At 36.5% G+C, this 21324-nt stretch overlaps 1 protein-coding gene and 1 long non-coding RNA gene across 3 annotated transcripts in view; both read left to right on the top strand.

Annotated features, from left to right (window-relative positions):
- LOC128665868 (pre-mRNA-processing factor 39) overlaps window positions 1–21324 on the top strand; it is a 727810-nt gene that overhangs the window by 610183 nt on the left and 96303 nt on the right. The gene's annotated exons all lie outside the window — the stretch shown is intronic.
- On the top strand, window positions 6116–17403 carry LOC128665875 (uncharacterized). Its single transcript, XR_008403184.1, has 3 exons — window positions 6116–8068; window positions 8132–8780; window positions 12045–17403. It is a non-coding gene; the product is annotated as an uncharacterized LOC128665875 (long non-coding RNA).

The following is a 21324-nucleotide window of genomic DNA, read 5'->3' as shown; positions in this document are numbered from 1 at the left end:
GGAGGTTAGCAGTGAGTATAAACGTGTGAGGTAAGGGGAGACATGACATATATATATATAATACAGGGAGGTTAGCAGTGAGTATAAAGGTGTGAGGTAAGGGGAGACATGACATATATATATATAATACAGGGAGGTTAGCAGTGAGTATAAAGGTGTAAGGTAAGGGGAGACATGACATATATATATATATATAATACAGGGAGGTTAGCAGTGAGTATAAAGGTGTGAGGTAAGAGGAGACATGACATATATATATATATATATAATACAGGGAGGTTAGCAGTGAGTATAAAGGTGTGAGGTAAGGGGAGACATGACATATATATATATATATAATACAGGGAGGTTAGCAGTGAGTATAAAGGTGTGAGGTAAGGGGAGACATGACATATATATATATAATACAGGGAGGTTAGCAGTGAGTATAAAGGTGTGAGGTAAGGGGAGACATGACATATATATATATATATAATACAGGGAGGTTAGCAGTGAGTATAAAGGTGTGAGGTAAGGGGAGACATGACATATATATATATATATATAATACAGGGAGGTGAGTAGTGAGTATAAAGGTGTGAGGTAAGGGGAGACATGACATATATATATATATATATATATATATAATACAGGGAGGTTAGCAGTGAGTATAAAGGTGTGAGGTAAGGGGAGACATGACATATATATATATATATATAATACAGGGAGGTGAGCAGTGAGTATAAAGGTGTGAGGTAAGGGGAGACATGACATATATATATATAATACAGGGAGGTTAGCAGTGAGTATAAAGGTGTAAGGTAAGGGGAGACATGACATATATATATATATATAATACAGGGAGGTTAGCAGTGAGTATAAAGGTGTGAGGTAAGAGGAGACATGACATATATATATATAATACAGGGAGGTTAGCAGTGAGTATAAAGGTGTGAGGTAAGGGGAGACATGACATATATATATATATATAATACAGGGAGGTTAGCAGTGAGTATAAAGGTGTGAGGTAAGGGGAGACATGACATATATATATATAATACAGGGAGGTTAGCAGTGAGTATAAAGGTGTGAGGCAAGGGGAGACATGACATATATATATATAATACAGGGAGGTTAGCAGTGAGTATAAAGGTGTGAGGTAAGAGGAGACATGACATATATATATATATAATACAGGGAGGTTAGCAGTGAGTATAAAGGTGTGAGGTAAGGGGAGACATGACATATATATATATAATACAGGGAGGTTAGCAGTGAGTATAAAGGTGTGAGGTAAGGGGAGACATGACATATATATATATATAATACAGGGAGGTTAGCAGTGAGTATAAAGGTGTGAGGTAAGGGGAGACATGACATATATATATAATACAGGGAGGTTAGCAGTGAGTATAAAGGTGTGAGGCAAGGGAGACATGACATATATATATATAATACAGGGAGGTTAGCAGTGAGTATAAAGGTGTGAGGTAAGGGGAGACATGACATATATATATATAATACAGGGAGGTTAGCAGTGAGTATAAAGGTGTGAGGTAAGGGGAGACATGACATATATATATATAATACAGGGAGGTTAGCAGTGAGTATAAAGGTGTGAGGCAAGGGGAGACATGACATATATATATATATAATACAGGGAGGTTAGCAGTGAGTATAAAGGTGTGAGGTAAGGGGAGACATGACATATATATATATATATATAATACAGGGAGGTTAGCAGTGAGTATAAAGGTGTGAGGTAAGGGGAGACATGACATATATATATATAATACAGGGAGGTTAGCTGTGAGTATAAAGGTGTGAGGTAAGGGGAGACATGACATATATATATATAATACAGGGAGGTTAGCAGTGAGTATAAAGGTGTGAGGTAAGGGGATACATGACATATATATATATATATATAATACAGGGAGGTTAGCAGTGAGTATAAAGGTGTGAGGTAAGGGGAGACATGACATATATATATATATATAATACAGGGAGGTTAGCAGTGAGTATAAAGGTGTGAGGTAAGGGGAGACATGACATATATATATATATATATATATATATATAATACAGGGAGGTTAGCAGTGAGTATAAAGGTGTGAGGTAAGGGGAGACATGACATATATATATATATAATACAGGGAGGTTAGCAGTGAGTATAAAGGTGTGAGGTAAGGGGAGACATGACATATATATATATATATAATACAGGGAGGTTAGCAGTGAGTATAAAGGTGTGAGGTAAGGGGAGACATGACATTTATAATATTATATAAATACTAGGGAGGGTTAGCAGTTGAGTATAAAGGTGTGAGGTAGAGGGAGACATGTACATATATATATATATATAAAATACAGGTGAGGTTTGCTAGAGAGTATAAAGGTGTGAGGTAAGGGGAAGACATGACCTATAATATATAAAGTATATACAGGGAGGTGAGCAGTGAGTATAAAGGTGTGAGGGTAAGGGGAGCATGACATATATAATATTATATTACAGGGAGGTTAGCAGTGAGTATAAAGGTGTGATGGTAAGGAGGAGACATGACATATATATATTATAATACAGGGAGGTTAGCAGTGAGTATAAAGGTGTGAGGTAAGGGGAGACATGACATAAATATATATATATAATACAGGGAGGTAGCAGTTGAGTATAAAGGTGTGAGGTAAGGGGAGACATGACATAATATATATATATATAATACAGGGAGTTTAGCAGTGAGTATAAAGGTGTGAGGTAAGGGGGAGACGATGACATATATATATATAATACAGGGAGGTTAGCAGTGAGTAATAAAGGTGTGAGGTAAGGGGAGACATGACACATATATATATATAATACAGGGAGGTTAGCAGTGAGTATAAAGGTGTGAGGTAAGGGGAGACATGACACATATATATATATATATATATATAATACAGGGAGGTTAGCAGTGAGTATAAAGGTGTGAGGTAAGGGGATACATGACATATATATATATATAATACAGGGAGGTTTGCAGAGAGTATAAAGGTGTGAGGTAAGGGGAGACATGACATATATATATATATAATACAGGGAGGTTAGCAGTGAGTATAAAGGTGTGAGGTAAGGGGAGACATGACATATATATATATATAATACAGGGAGGTTAGCAGTGAGTATAAAGGTGTGAGGTAAGGGGAGACATGACATATATATATATATATATAATACAGGGAGGTTAGCGGTGAGTATAAAGGTGTGAGGTAAGGGGAGACATGACATATATATATATATATAATATAGGGAGGTTAGCAGTGAGTATAAAGGTGTGAGGTAAGGGGAGACATGACATATATATATATAATACAGGGAGGTTAGCAGTGAATATAAAGGTGTGAGGTAAGGGGATACATGACATATATATATATATATATATATATATATATATATATATATATAATACACGGAGGTGAGCAGTGAGTATAAAGGTGTGAGGTAAGGGGAGACATGACACATATATATATATAATACAGGGAGGTTAGCAGTGAGTATAAAGGTGTGAGGTAAGGGGAGACATGACATATATATATATAAATAATACAGGGAGGTTAGCAGTGAGTATAAAGGTGTGAGGTAAGGGGATACATGACATATATATATATATATAATACAGGGAGGTTAGCAGTGAGTATAAAGGTGTGAGGTAAGGGGATACATGACATATATATATATATATATAATACAGGGAGGTTAGCAGTGAGTATAAAGGTGTGAGGTAAGGGGATACATGACATATATATATATATATATAATACAGGGAGGTTAGCAGTGAGTATAAAGGTGTGAGGTAAGGGGAGACATGACACATATATATATATATAATACAGGGAGGTTAGCAGTGAGTATAAAGGTGTGAGGTAAGGGGAGACATGACATATATATATATATATATAATACAGGGAGGTTTGCAGAGAGTATAAAGGTGTGAGGTAAGGGGAGACATGACATATATATATATATATATAATACAGGGAGGTTAGCAGTGAGTATAAAGGTGTGAGGTAAGGGGAGACATGACATATATATATATATAATACAGGGAGGTTAGCAGTGAGTATAAAGGTGTGAGGTAAGAGGAGACATGACATATATATATATATATATAATACAGGGAGGTTAGCAGTGAGTATAAAGGTGTGAGGTAAGGGGAGACATGACATATATATATATATATATAATACAGGGAGGTGAGCAGTGAGTATAAAGGTGTGAGGTAAGGGGAGACATGACATATATATATATATAATACAGGGAGGTTAGCAGTGAGTATAAAGGTGTGAGGTAAGGGGAGACATGACATATATATATATAATACAGGGAGGTTAGCAGTGAGTATAAAGGTGTGAGGTAAGGGGAGACATGACATATATATATATATATAATACAGGGAGGTTAGCAGTGAGTATAAAGGTGTGAGGTAAGGGGAGACATGACATACATATATATATATAATACAGGGAGGTTAGCAGTGAGTATAAAGTGTGAGGCAAGGGGAGACATGACATATATATATATAATACAGGGAGGTTAGCTGTGAGTATAAAGGTGTGAGGTAAGGGGAGACATGACATACATATATATATATAATACAGGGAGGTTAGCAGTGAGTATAAAGGTGTGAGGTAAGGGGAGACATGACATATATATATATATATAATACAGGGAGGTTAGCAGTGAGTATAAAGGTGTGAGGTAAGGGGAGACATGACATATATATATATATATATATAATACAGGGAGGTTAGCAGTGAGTATAAAGGTGTGAGGTAAGGGGAGACATGACATATATATATATATATATATAATACAGGGAGGTTAGCAGTGAGTATAAAGGTGTGAGGTAAGGGAGACATGACATATATATATATATATAATACAGGGAGGGTGAGCAGTGAGTATAAAGGTGTGAGGTAAGGGGAGACATGACATATATATTATATAATACAGGGAGGTTAGCAGTGAGTATAAAGGTGTGAGGTAAGGGGAGACATGACATTATATATATATATATAATACAGGGAGGTTAGCAGTGAGTATAAAGGTGTGAGGTAAGGGGAGACATGACATATATATATATATATAATACAGGGAGGTTAGCAGTGAGTATAAAGGTGTGAGGTAAGGGGAGACATGACATATATATATATATATATAATACAGGGAGGTTAGCAGTGAGTATAAAGGTGTGAGGTAAGGGGAGACATGACATATATATATATAATACAGGGAGGTTAGCAGTGAGTATAAAGGTGTGAGGTAAGGGGAGACATGACATATATATAGATATATATAATACAGGGGAGGTTTAGCAGTGAGTATAAAGGTGTGAGTAAGGGGAGACATGACATAATATATATATATATAATACAGGGGGTTAGCAGTGAGTATAAAGGTGTGAGGTAAGGGGAGACATGACATATATATATATAATACAGGGAGGTTAGCAGTGAGTATAAAGGTGTGAGGTAAGGGGATACATGACATATATATATATAATACAGGGAGGTTAGCAGTGAGTATAAAGGTGTGAGGTAAGGGGAGACATGGCATATATATATATATATATATATATATATATATAATACAGGGAGGTTAGCAGTGAGTATAAAGGTGTGAGGTAAGGGGAGACATGACATATATATATATAATACACTGAGGTTAGCAGTGAGTATAAAGGTGTGAGGTAAGGGGAGACATGACATATATATATATATAATACAGGGAGTTTAGCAGTGAGTATAAAGGTGTGAGGTAAGGGGAGACATGACATATATATATATATATAATACAGGGAGGTTAGCAGTGAGTATAAAGGTGTGAGGTAAGGGGAGACATGACATATATATATATAATACAGGGAGGTTAGCAGTGAGTATAAAGGTGTGAGTAAGGGGAGACATGACATATATATATATAAATACAGGGAGGTTAGCTGTGAGTATAAAGTGTGAGGTAAGGGGAGACATGACATATATATATATAATACAAGGGAGGTTAGCAGTGAGTATAAAGGGTGTGAGGGTAAGGGGAGACATGACATGACATATATATATAATACAGGGAGGGTTAGCAGTGAGTATAAAGGTGTGTGAGGTAAGGGGAGACATGACATATATATATATATAATACACGGAGGTTAGCAGTGAGTATAAAGGTGTGAGGTAAGGGGAGACATGACATATATATATATAATACAGGGAGGTTAGCTGTGAGTATAAAGGTGTGAGGTAAGGGGAGACATGACATATATATATATATAATACAGGGAGGTTAGCTGTGTGTATAAAGGTGTGAGGTAAGGGGAGACATGACATATATATATATATATATATATAATACAGGGAGGTTAGCAGTGAGTATAAAGGTGTGAGGTAAGGGGAGACATGACATATATATATATAATACAGGGAGGTTAGCAGTGAGTATAAAGGTGTGAGGTAAGGGGAGACATGACATATATATATATATAATACAGGGAGGTTAGCAGTGAGTATAAAGGTGTGAGGTAAGGGGAGACATGACATATATATATATATATATAATACAGGGAGGTTAGCAGTGAGTATAAAGGTGTGAGGTAAGGGGAGACATGACATATATATATATATATAATACAGGGAGGTTAGCAGTGAGTATAAAGGTGTGAGGTAAGGGGAGACATGACATATATATATATATAATACAGGGAGGTGAGCAGTGAGTATAAAGGTGTGAGGTAAGGGGAGACATGACATATATATATATATATAATACAGGGAGGTTAGCAGTGAGTATAAAGGTGTGAGGTAAGGGGAGACATGACATATATATATATAATACAGGGAGGTGAGCAGTGAGTATAAAGGTGTGAGGTAAGGGGAGACATGACATATATATATATATAATACAGGGAGGTGAGCAGTGAGTATAAAGGTGTGAGGCAAGGGGAGACATGACATATATATATATATATAATACAGGGAGGTTAGCAGTGAGTATAAAGTGTGAGGTAAGGGGAGACATGACATATATATATATATAATACAGGGAGGTTAGCAGTGAGTATAAAGGTGTGAGGTAAGGGGAGACATGACATATATATATATATATATAATACAGGGAGGTTAGCAGTGAGTATAAAGGTGTGAGGTAAGGGGAGACATAACATATATATATATAATACACGGAGGTTAGCAGTGAGTATAAAGGTGTGAGGTAAGGGGAGACATGACATATATATATATAATACAGGGAGGTTAGCTGTGAGTATAAAGGTGTGAGGTAAGGGGAGACATGACATATATATATATATAATACAGGGAGGTTAGCAGTGAGTATAAAGGTGTGAGGTAAGGAGAGACATGACATATATATATATATATATATATATATATATATATATATATATATATATAATTCAGGGAGGTTAGCAGTGAGTATAAAGGTGTGAGGTAAGGGGAGACATGACATATATATATATAATACAGGGAGGTTAGCAGAGAGTATAAAGGTGTGAGGTAAGGGGAGACATGACATATATATATATAATACAGGGAGGTTAGCAGTGAATATAAAGTGTGAGGTAAGGGGAGACATGACATATATATATAATACAGGGAGGTTAGCAGTGAGTATAAAGGTGTGAGGTAAGAGGAGACATGACACATATATATATATATATAAAATACAGGGAGGTTAGCAGTGAGTATAAAGGTGTGAGGTAAGGGGAGACATGACATATATATATATATAATACAGGGAGGTTAGCTGTGAGTATAAAGGTGTGAGGTAAGGGGAGACATGACATATATATATATATATAATACAGGGAGGTTAGCAGTGAGTATAAAGGTGTGAGGTAAGGGGAGACATGACATATATATATATAATACAGGGAGGTTAGCTGTGAGTATAAAGGTGTGAGGTAAGGGGAGACATGACATATATATATATATATATATATAATACAGGGAGGTTAGCAGTGAGTATAAAGGTGTGAGGTAAGGGGAGACATGACATATATATATATATAATACAGGGAGGTTAGCAGTGAGTATAAAGTGTGAGGTAAGGGGAGACATGACATATATATATAATACAGGGAGGTTAGCAGTGAGTATAAAGTGTGAGGTAAGGGGAGACATGACATATATATATATATACAGGGAGGTTAGCAGTGAGTATAAAGGTGTGAGGTAAGGGGAGACATGACATATATATATATATAATACAGGGAGGTTAGCAGTGAGTATAAAGGTGTGAGGTAAGGGGAGACATGACACATATATATATAATACAGGGAGGTTAGCAGTGAGTATAAAGGTGTGAGGTAAGGGGAGACATGACATATATATATATATATATATAATACAGGGAGGTTAGCAGTGAGTATAAAGGTGTGAGGTAAGGGGAGACATGACATATATATATATATAATACACGGAGGTTAGCAGTGAGTATAAAGGTGTGAGGTAAGGGGAGACATGACATATATATATATAATACAGGGAGGTTAGCTGTGAGTATAAAGGTGTGAGGTAAGGGGAGACATGACATATATATATATAATACAGGGAGGTTAGCAGTGTGTATAAAGGTGTGAGGTAAGGGGAGACATGACATATATATATATATATAATACAGGGAGGTTAGCAGTGAGTATAAAGGTGTGAGGTAAGGGGAGACATGACATATATATATATAATACAGGGAGGTTAGCAGAGAGTATAAAGGTGTGAGGTAAGGGGAGACATGACATATATATATATAATACAGGGAGGTTAGCAGTGAGTATAAAGTGTGAGGTAAGGGGAGACATGACATATATATATATATATAATACAGGGAGGTTAGCAGTGAGTATAAAGGTGTGAGGTAAGAGGAGACATGACACATATATATATATATAAAATACAGGGAGGTTAGCAGTGAGTATAAAGGTGTGAGGTAAGGGGCGACATGACATATATATATATAATACAGGGAGGTGAGCAGTGAGTATAAAGGTGTGAGGTAAGGGGAGACATGACATATATATATATAATACAGGGAGGTGAGCAGTGAGTATAAAGGTGTGAGGTAAGGGGAGACATGACATATATATATATATAATACAGGGAGGTGAGCAGTGAGTATAAAGGTGTGAGGCAAGGGGAGACATGACATATATATATATATATATATAATACAGGGAGGTTAGCAGTGAGTATAAAGGTGTGAGGTAAGGGGAGACATGACATATATATATAATACAGGGAGGTTAGCAGTGAGTATAAAGGTGTGCGGTAAGAGGAGACATGACATATATATATAATACAGGGAGGTTAGCAGTGACTATAAAGGTGTGAGGTAAGGGGAGACATGACACATATATATATATATATATATATAATACAGGGAGGTTAGCAGTGAGTATAAAGGTGTGAGGTAAGGGGAGACATGACATATATATATATATAAAATACAGGGAGGTTAGCAGTGAGTATAAAGGTGTGAGGTAAGAGGAGACATGACATATATATATATAATACAGGGAGGTTAGCAGTGAGTATAAAGGTGTGAGGTAAGGGGAGACATGACACATATATATAATACAGGGAGGTTAGCAGTGAGTATAAAGGTGTGAGGTAAGGGGAGACATGACACATATATATATATATAATACAGGGAGGTTAGCAGTGAGTATAAAGTGTGAGGCAAGGGGAGACATGACATATATATATATATATAATACAGGGAGGTTAGCAGTGAGTATAAAGGTGTGAGGTAAGGGGAGACATGACATATATATATATATAAAATACAGGGAGGTTAGCAGTGAGTATAAAGGTGTGAGGTAAGGGGAGACATGACATATATATATATAATACAGGGAGGTTAGCAGTGAGTATAAAGGTGTGAGGTAAGGGGAGACATGACATATATATATATAATACAGGGAGGTGAGCAGTGAGTATAAAGTGTGAGGTAAGGGGAGACATGACATATATATATATATAATACAGGGAGGTTAGCAGTGAGTATAAAGTGTGAGGTAAGGGGAGACATGACATATATATAATACAGGGAGGTGAGCAGTGAGTATAAAGTGTGAGGTAAGGGGAGACATGACATATATATATATAATACAGGGAGGTGAGCAGTGAGTATAAAGTGTGAGGTAAGGGGAGACATGACATATATATATATAATACAGGGAGGTTAGCAGTGAGTATAAAGGTGTGAGGTAAGGGGAGACATGACATATATATATATATAATACAGGGAGGTTAGCAGTGAGTATAAAGGTGTGAGGTAAGGGGAGACATGACATATATATATTTAATACAGGGAGGTTAGCAGTGAGTATAAAGGTGTGAGGTAAGGGGAGACATGACATATATATATATATATATATATATATATATATATATATATATATAATACAGGGAGGTTAGCAGTGAGTATAAAGGTGTGAGGTAAGAGGAGACATGACATATATATATATAATACAGGGAGGTTAGCAGTGAGTATAAAGGTGTGAGGTAAGGGGAGACATGACACATATATATATATATATATATATAATACAGGGAGGTTAGCAGTGAGTATAAAGGTGTGAGGTAAGGGGAGACATGACACATATATATATATATATATAATACAGGGAGGTTAGCAGTGAGTATAAAGTGTGAGGTAAGGGGAGACATGACATATATATATATATATATATAATACAGGGAGGTTAGCAGTGAGTATAAAGTGTGAGGTAAGGGGAGACATGACATATATATATATATATAATACAGGGAGGTTAGCAGTGAGTATAAAGGTGTGAGGTAAGGGGAGACATGACATATATATATATATAATACAGGGAGGTTAGCAGTGAGTACACAGGTGTGAGTTAAGGGGAGACATGACATATATATATATAATACAGGGAGGTTAGCAGTGAGTATAAAGGTGTGAGGTAAGGGGAGACATGACATATATATATATAATACAGGGAGGTTAGCAGTGAGTATAAAGGTGTGAGGTAAGGGGAGACATGACATATATATATATAATACAGGGAGGTTAGCAGTGAGTATAAAGGTGTGAGGTAAGAGGAGACATGACATATATATATATAATACAGGGAGGTTAGCAGTGAGTATAAAGGTGTGAGGTAAGGGGAGACATGACATATATATATATATAATACAGGGAGGTTAGCAGTGAGTATAAAGGTGTGAGGTAAGGGGATACATGACATATATATATATATATATATAATACAGGGAGGTTAGCAGTGAGTATAAAGGTGTGAGGTAAGGGGAGACATGACATATATATATATATATAATACAGGGAGGTTAGCAGTGAATATAAAGGTGTGAGGTAAGGGGAGACATGACATATATATATATATATATATATATATAATACAGGGAGGTTAGCAGTGAGTATAAAGTGTGAGGTAAGGGGAGACATGACATATATATATATATATAATACAGGGAGGTTAGCAGTGAGTATAAAGGTGTGAGGTAAGGGGATACATGACATATATATATATATATATATATAATACAGGGAGGTTAGCAGTGAGTATAAAGTGTGAGGTAAGGGGAGACATGACATACATATATATATATAATACAGGGAGGTTAGCTGTGAGTATAAAGGTGTGAGGTAAGGGGAGACATGACATATATATATATAATACACGGAGGTGAGCAGTGAGTATAAAGGTGTGAGGTAAGGGGAGACATGACACATATATATATATAATACAGGGAGGTTAGCAGTGAGTATAAAGGTGTGAGGTAAGGGGAGACATGACACACATATATATATATATATATAATACAGGGAGGTTAGCAGTGAGTATAAAGGTGTGAGGTAAGGGGAGACATGACATATATATATATATATAATACAGGGAGGTTAGCAGTGAGTATAAAGGTGTGAGGTAAGGGGATACATGACATATATATATAATACAGGGAGGTTAGCAGTGAGTATAAAGGTGTGAGGTAAGGGGAGACATGACATATATATATATATATAATACAGGGAGGTTAGCAGAGAGTATAAAGGTGTGAGGTAAGGGGAGACATGACATATATATATATATAATACAGGGAGGTTAGCAGTGAGTATAAAGGTGTGAGGTAAGGGGGAGATATGACATATATATATAAAATATAGGGAGGTTAGCAGTGAGTACACAGGTGTGAGGTAAGGGGAGACATGATATATATATATATATAATACAGGGAGGTTAGCAGTGAGTATAAAGGTGTGAGGCAAGGGGAGACATGACATATATATATATATAATACAGGGAGGTTAGCAGTGAGTACACAGGTGTGAGGTAAGGGGAGACATGACATATATATATATATAATACAGGGAGGTTAGCAGTGAGTACACAGGTGTGAGGCAAGGGGAGACATGGCATATATATATATATATAATACAGGGAGGTTAGCGGTGAGTATAAAGGTGTGAGGTAAGGGGAGACATGACATATATATATATAATACAGGGAGGTTAGCAGTGAGTATAAAGGTGTGAGGTAAGGGGAGACATGACATATATATATATATATATATAATACAGGGGGTTAGCAGTGAGTATAAAGGTGTGAGGTAAGGGGAGACATGACACATATATATATAATACAGGGAGGTTAGCAGTGAGTATAAAGGTGTGAGGTAAGGGGAGACATGACATATATATATATAATACAGGGAGGTTAGCAGTGAGTATAAAGGTGTGAGGTAAGGGGAGACATGACATATATATATATATAATACAGGGAGGTTAGCAGTGAGTATAAAGGTGTGAGGTAAGGGGAGACATGACATATATATATATATATATAATACAGGGAGGTTAGCAGTGAGTATAAAGGTGTGAGGTAAGGGGAGACATTACATATATATATATATAATACAGGGAGGTTAGCAGTGAGTATAAAGTGTGAGGTAAGGGGAGACATGACATATATATATAATACAGGGAGGTTAGCAGTGAGTATAAAGTGTGAGGTAAGGGGAGACATGACATATATATATATATAATACAGGGAGGTTAGCAGTGAGTATAAAGGTGTGAGGTAAGGGGAGACATGACATATATATATATATATAATACAGGGAGGTTAGCAGTGAGTATAAAGGTGTGAGGTAAGGGGAGACATAACATATATATATATATAATACAGGGAGGTTAGCTGTGAGTATAAAGGTGTGAGGTAAGGGGAGACATGACATATATATATATATAATACAGGGAGGTTAGCAGCGAGTATAAAGGTGTGAGGTAAGGGGAGACATGACATATATATATATATAATACACGGAGGTTAGCAGTGAGTATAAAGGTGTGAGGTAAGGGGAGACATGACATATATATATAATACAGGGAGGTTAGCAGTGAGTATAAAGGTGTGAGGTAAGGGGAGACATGACATATATATATATAATACAGGGAGGTTAGCAGTGAGTATAAAGGTGTGAGGTAAGGGGAGACATGACATATATATATATAATACACGGAGGTTAGCAGTGAGTATAAAGGTGTGAGGTAAGGGGAGACATGACATATATATATATAATACAGGGAGGTTAGCTGTGAGTATAAAGGTGTGAGGTAAGGGGAGACATGACATATATATATATAATACAGGGAGGTTAGCAGTGAGTATAAAGGTGTTAGGTAAGGGGAGACATGACATATATATATATATATATATATATATATATATATATATATATATATATATATAATACAGGGAGGTTAGCAGTGAGTATAAAGGTGTGAGGTAAGGGGAGACATGACATATATATATATATAATACAGGGAGGTTAGCAGAGAGTATAAAGGTGTGAGGTAAGGGGAGACATGACATATATATATATAATACAGGGAGGTTAGCAGTGAATATAAAGTGTGAGGTAAGGGGAGACATGACATATATATATAATACAGGGAGGTTAGCAGTGAGTATAAAGGTGTGAGGTAAGAGGAGACATGACACATATATATATATATATAAAATACAGGGAGGTTAGCAGTGAGTATAAAGGTGTGAGGTAAGGGGAGACATGACATATATATATATATAATACAGGGAGGTTAGCAGTGAGTATAAAGGTGTGAGGTAAGGGGAGACATGACATATATATATATATATAATACAGGGAGGTTAGCTGTGAGTATAAAGGTGTGAGGTAAGGGGAGACATGACATATATATATATATATATATAATACAGGGAGGTTAGCTGTGAGTATAAAGGTGTGAGGTAAGGGGAGACATGACATATATATATATATATATATATATAATACAGGGAGGTTAGCAGTGAGTATAAAGGTGTGAGGTAAGGGGAGACATTACATATATATATATATATAATACAGGGAGGTTAGCAGTGAGTATAAAGGTGTGAGGTAAGGGGAGACATGACATATATATATATAATACAGGGAGGTTAGCAGTGAGTACAAAGGTGTGAGGTAAGGGGAGACATGACATATATATATATATATAATACAGGGAGGTTAGCAGTGAGTATAAAGGTGTGAGGTAAGGGGAGACATGACATATATATATATAATACACGGAGGTTAGCAGTGAGTATAAAGGTGTGAGGTAAGGGGAGACATGACATATATATATATAATACAGGGAGGTTAGCAGTGAGTACAAAGGTGTGAGGTAAGGGGAGACATGACATATATATATATATATAATACAGGGAGGTTAGCAGTGAGTATAAAGGTGTGAGGTAAGGGGAGACATGACATATATATATATAATACACGGAGGTTAGCAGTGAGTATAAAGGTGTGAGGTAAGGGGAGACATGACATATATATATATAATACAGGGAGGTTAGCTGTGAGTATAAAGGTGTGAGGTAAGGGGAGACATGACATATATATATATAATACAGGGAGGTTAGCAGTGAGTATAAAGGTGTGAGGTAAGGGGAGACATGACATATATATATATATATAATACAGGGAGGTTAGCAGTGAATATAAAGGTGTGAGGTAAGGGGAGACATGACATATATATATATAATACAGGGAGGTTAGCAGAGAGTATAAAGGTGTGAGGTAAGGGGAGACATGACATATATATATATAATACAGGGAGGTTAGCAGTGAATATAAAGTGTGAGGTAAGGGGAGACATGACATATATATATATATAATACAGGGAGGTTAGCTGTGAGTATAAAGGTGTGAGGTAAGAGGAGACATGACACATATATATATATATATAAAATACAGGGAGGTTAGCAGTGAGTATAAAGGTGTGAGGTAAGGGGCGACATGACATATATATATATAATACAGGGAGGTGAGCAGTGAGTATAAAGGTGTGAGGTAAGGGGAGACATGACATATATATATATATAATACAGGGAGGTGAGCAGTGAGTATAAAGGTGTGAGGTAAGGGGAGACATGACATATATATATATATAATACAGGGAGGTGAGCAGTGAGTATAAAGGTGTGAGGCAAGGGGAGACATGACATATATATATATATATAATACAGGGAGGTTAGCAGTGAGTATAAAGGTGTGAGGTAAGGGGAGACATGACATATATATATATATAAAATACAGGGAGGTTAGCAGTGAGTATAAAGGTGTGAGGTAAGGGGAGACATGACATATATATATATAATACAGGGAGGTTAGCAGTGAGTATAAAGGTGTGCGGTAAGAGGAGACATGACATATATATATATATAATACAGGGAGGTTAGCAGTGACTATAAAGGTGTGAGGTAAGGGGAGACATGACATATATATATATATAATACAGGGAGGTAAGCAGTGTGTACACAGGTGTGAGGTAAGGGGAGACATGACATATATATATATATAATACAGGGAGGTTAGCAGTGAGTATAAAGGTGTGAGGTAAGGGGATACATGACATATATATATATAATACAGGGAGGTTAGCAGTGAGTATAAAGGTGTGAGGTAAGGGGAGACATGACATATATATATATATATATATATATATAATACAGGGAGGTTAGCAGTGAGTATAAAGGTGTGAGGTAAGGGGATACATGACATATATATATATATATATATATATATATAATACAGGGAGGTAAGCAGTGTGTACACAGGTGTGAGGTAAGGGGAGACATGACATATATATATATATAATACAGGGAGGTTAGCAGTGAGTATAAAGGTGTGAGGTAAGGGGAGACATGACATATATATATATAATACAGGGAGGTAAGCAGTGTGTACACAGGTGTGAGGTAAGGGGAGACATGACAGATATATATATATATATAATACAGGGAGGTAAGCAGTGAGTATAAAGGTGTGAGGTAAGGGGAGACATGACATATATATATATATATATATAATACACGGAGGTGAGCAGTGAGTATAAAGGTGTGAGGTAAGGGGAGACATGACATATATATATATAATACAGGGAGGTTAGCAGTGAGTATAAAGGTGTGAGGTAAGGGGAGACATGACATATATATATATATATATAATACAGGGAGGTTAGCAGTGAGTATAAAGGTGTGAGGTAAGGGGAGACATGACATATATATATATAATACAGGGAGGTTAGCAGTGAATATAAAGGTGTGAGGTAAGGGGATACATGACATATATATATATATATATATATAATACAGGGAGGTTAGCAGTGAGTATAAAGGTGTGAGGTAAGGGGATACATGACACATATATATATAATACAGGGAGGTTAGCAGTGAGTATAAAGGTGTGAGGTAAGGGGAGACATGACATATATATATATATATAATACAGGGAGGTTAGCAGTGAATATAAAGGTGTGAGGTAAGGGGAGACATGACATATATATATATATATATATATATATATATATATATATAATACAGGGAGGTTAGCAGTGAGTATAAAGGTGTGAGGTAAGGGGATACATGACATATATATATATATATATATAATACAGGGAGGTTAGCAGTGAGTATAAAGGTGTGAGGTAAGGGGAGACATGACATATATATATATATAATACAGGGAGGTTAGCAGTGAGTATAAAGGTGTGAGGTGAGGGGAGACATGACATATATATATATAATACAGGGAGGTTAGCAGTGAGTATAAAGGTGTGAGGTAAGGGGAGACATGACATATATATATATAATACAGGGAGGTTAGCGGTGAGTATAAAGGTGTGAGGTAAGAGGAGACATGACATATATATATATAATACAGGGAGGTTAGCAGTGAGTATAAAGGTGTGAGGTAAGGGGAGACATGACACATATATATATATATAATACAGGGAGGTTAGCGGTGAGTATAAAGGTGTGAGGTGAGGGGAGACATGACATATATATATATATATATAATACAGGGAGGTAAGCAGTGTGTACACAGGTGTGAGGTAAGGGGAGACATGACATATATATATAATACAGGGAGGTAAGCAGTGTGTACACAGGTGTGAGGTAAGGGGAGACATGACATATATATATAATACAGGGAGGTTAGCAGTGAGTATAAAGGTGTGAGGTAAGGGGAGACATGACATATATATATATAATACAGGGAGGTTAGCAGTGAGTATAAAGGTGTGAGGTAAGGGGAGACATGACATATATATATATATATATAATACAGGGAGGTTAGCAGTGAGTATAAAGGTGTGAGGTAAGGGGAGACATGACATATATATATATATATATATATATATATAATACAGGGAGGTTAGCAGTGAGTATAAAGGTGTGAGGTAAGGGGAGACATGACATATATATATATATATATATATATATAATACAGGGAGGTTAGCAATGAGTATAAAGGTGTGAGGTAAGGGGAGACATGACATATATATAAATATATATATATAATACAGGGAGGTAAGCAGTGTGTACACAGGTGTGAGGTAAGGGGAGACATGACATATATATATATATATAATACAGGGAGGTTAGCAGTGAGTATAAAGGTGTGAGGTAAGGGGATACATGACATATATATATATATAATACAGGGAGGTTAGCAGTGAGTATAAAGGTGTGAGGTAAGGGGAGACATGACATATATATATATATATATATATATATATATATATAATACAGGGAGGTTAGCAGTGAGTATAAAGGTGTGAGGTAAGGGGATACATGACATATATATATATATATATATATATATATATATAATACAGGGAGGTAAGCAGTGTGTACACAGGTGTGAGGTAAGGGGAGACATGACATATATATATATATATATATATAATACAGGGAGGTTAGCAGTGAGTATAAAGGTGTGAGGTAAGGGGAGACATGACATATATATATATAATACAGGGAGGTAAGCAGTGTGTACACAGGTGTGAGGTAAGGGGAGACATGACATATATATATATATATATATATATATATATATATATATATATATAATACAGGGAGATAAGCAGTGAGTATAAAGGTGTGAGGTAAGGGGAGACATGACATATATATATATAATACAGGGAGGTTAGCAGTGAGTATAAAGGTGTGAGGTAAGGGGAGACATGACATATATATATATATATATATATATATATATATAATACAGGGAGGTAAGCAGTGAGTATAAAGGTGTGAGGTAAGGGGAGACATGACATATATATATATATATATATATATATATATATATATAGATATCTCCCCCTGTTCGTATCCTTTATAGGAAGCTACCCTCACTTTTACATACCCTAGCTTACATTTACTCATGGCGTAAATAGAAGATAACTCCATTAGTAGTGTACTTGAAAGCTCTGAGATCCCAGTGCATTTACAAACTCAACATGCTAACTGGTTCCGCCCTCCACTCCCCCCCTACTCTATTTTGAGCGGCTCTCGCCCGCTGCATTCCCCCTCCCCATAAAACTATAGAGCTAACTCCTCCCTGGCCCTAATCTTATCTGAATAGATTCCCCTCTACTTTTAATAATTTAACCCTTATTTGCTTATTTTGGTTCTTGCTGTAAAGATATTCTTTCTATGCCAATTATGTGCTGGAGAGTAAGTGAGGTGATGAGGAAGTTGATTATTTAACCTGCACTAAAGGGCTATAACATAAGGAAAATACTCTAATATGTTAGAGCAATGTTTTTACTGGACTGCTGCTTGCACATAACCATGTGTTTAACCTCTGCAATGGGATTAAACACATAATTACTGGGAGCTACCTGAACACATCTAGTGAACCAATGACAAAAGACAAATATGTGCAGCCATCAATCAACAGTTAGCTCCTTGTAGTGCATAGTTGCTGAGGATATGTACATATTATTTTCAACAAAGGTACCCAAGAGAACAAAGTACATTTGATAAAATAAATGAATTTAAGAATGACATGCGCTATCTGGTTCATGAAAGTTTAATTTCTTTCCTATGGCATAGAGACTCCACAATGTCATTCCAATTACTAGTGGGATATTCAACACCCGGCCAGCAGGAGGAGGCAAAGAGCACAGCAGCAAAGCTGTTAAGTGTAACTTCCCTTACCCATAATCCCCAGTTATTCTCTTTGCCTTTGTCAATGGAGGATGTGCGAAGATGGTGTATGAAGGTATTTAATCCTTTAATGGGTACTTTTCCCTGCACTAAAGGATTAGGGGCTATGCTTTGTCCATGTCAATCTCTTTAGTAAGAGTAATGGTGGCTGTTAGCAGTTAGAAAGCGGTGAGGTAGTCTTTGCTTTATTTCTAACATTATGCTACTCCTATTTAGAAAACCAGGGTTGGTTACTCTGTATTTTCTTTCTCTACAGGTCCCTGATATATATGGTAATCTATCACACCTAGAAATTCTCCTGCCGTACAACAGAAGGTAAGTGCTTTTTTTTTTTTTTTTATCTTCCAGGTGGGAGGACAGCACTTAAGGAGCTAAGGTCAAGGATCCCTGGTGGGGATTAGTACCTATCCCTTTCAGTAGACACATGTCGGATATTATGGGCAGTGGAGTTTAACTTTAAGGTGGACATAAGAAATTAATTCCTTATATAAGAATGAGGCTGAATTTCATAGGGAATAACGGTTCCTTTTATATTATAGGAGTGACAGTCTCCTATATTATGCTTAGGGCTATGCATCAGGGGCGGCGGTTGCGTGTCTCTTTAGAGAGTAATCTGAGATGACCGCACGCTTATATCTCACATACTGAGATTTTCATACTCCCTATGGGGTTTGTGTCCCTATGTGCAACTATATGGTGATTTTCCCCTTGTTCACCAATAGACTTCACGAAGGGTTCGGGTTCCTAGCATGACGACAATTGTTGCGCATTTAATAAGGTTTTGCCACCTTTCGTCTGCTCCTTTTTTGCATCCGGGCCGGCTGGGACATAATTATACTCATATCTGTGTATACTCATATCTCTAAGGCCTGCCCTTGTGTAGGTGTACTATTATTGGTTTCGACATGATGGCCGCTTATGCGGCTCACAACTAGGGCGCTTTATTATTATGGTGCTTGTGGAAGAGGGACTCCTGTGCACATGGCCGCTTCACAACTCTAACTTAACAGCTGCATTTAGGTTACGTGTGCAGATGGTGGAGTTAAGTGGCTCTTAGCGAGGCATGTATTTAAACGGCTGCATTCACAGCTCACAGCGTGTCATACTTTTTATAGAAGTGCGTTCTGTAGCGGGGGATGGGGCTCTCAGTGCAGAGCTTTAAGCCAAGCCTTCATTCTTGAAAGGGCTATCATGTAAAGTTTGATGCCCATTAGAGTAGACACCATTATTTTCTTGTTGTGCACTTATAATTGCTTTTTCCCTCATGAATAGTGCACACTGCTACTCTGCACGTTGGAGAGAATCACTGTTCCCTGGTGCATTATATTTTGACTCAGCTACTGGGTTCTTCTTCTGAACCCTATATATGTATTTATATTGTTTGTAAACTCAAAATATATATTTCTTTCCTAAGATATAGTGAGTCCACGGCTTGAGTAATTACTGTTGGAAATATCACTCCTGGCCAGCAGGAGGAGTCAAAGAGCACCACAGTTAAACCGCTAAGTGTCACTCCCTTACCCACAACCCCCAGTCATTCTCTTTGCCTTCGCTGCATGGAGGAGGTGAAGTAAGGTGTCTGAAGAAAAATTTTGATTTTATCTACAAGCAAGTTTTGGGGTATAGCCATATTCCACGTCATTCCTTGCAGTCGAGAAGTGGTGGTTTTAAAGCAGTTAGGAACTTGTAAAGAGGTACTTACTGCATTTTCCTAACAATTGCTGCCCTAGTTTAGAAAGCCAGAGTTGGCTATTCTGTTCTTTCTTTTTTCAAAGGTCTCTTTGAA

This window comes from Bombina bombina, chromosome 7 (genome assembly GCF_027579735.1).
Source record: "Bombina bombina isolate aBomBom1 chromosome 7, aBomBom1.pri, whole genome shotgun sequence".
In the NCBI taxonomy this organism is placed as follows: Eukaryota; Metazoa; Chordata; class Amphibia; order Anura; family Bombinatoridae; genus Bombina; species Bombina bombina.
This window is presented reverse-complemented; position numbering and strand designations above follow the sequence as displayed.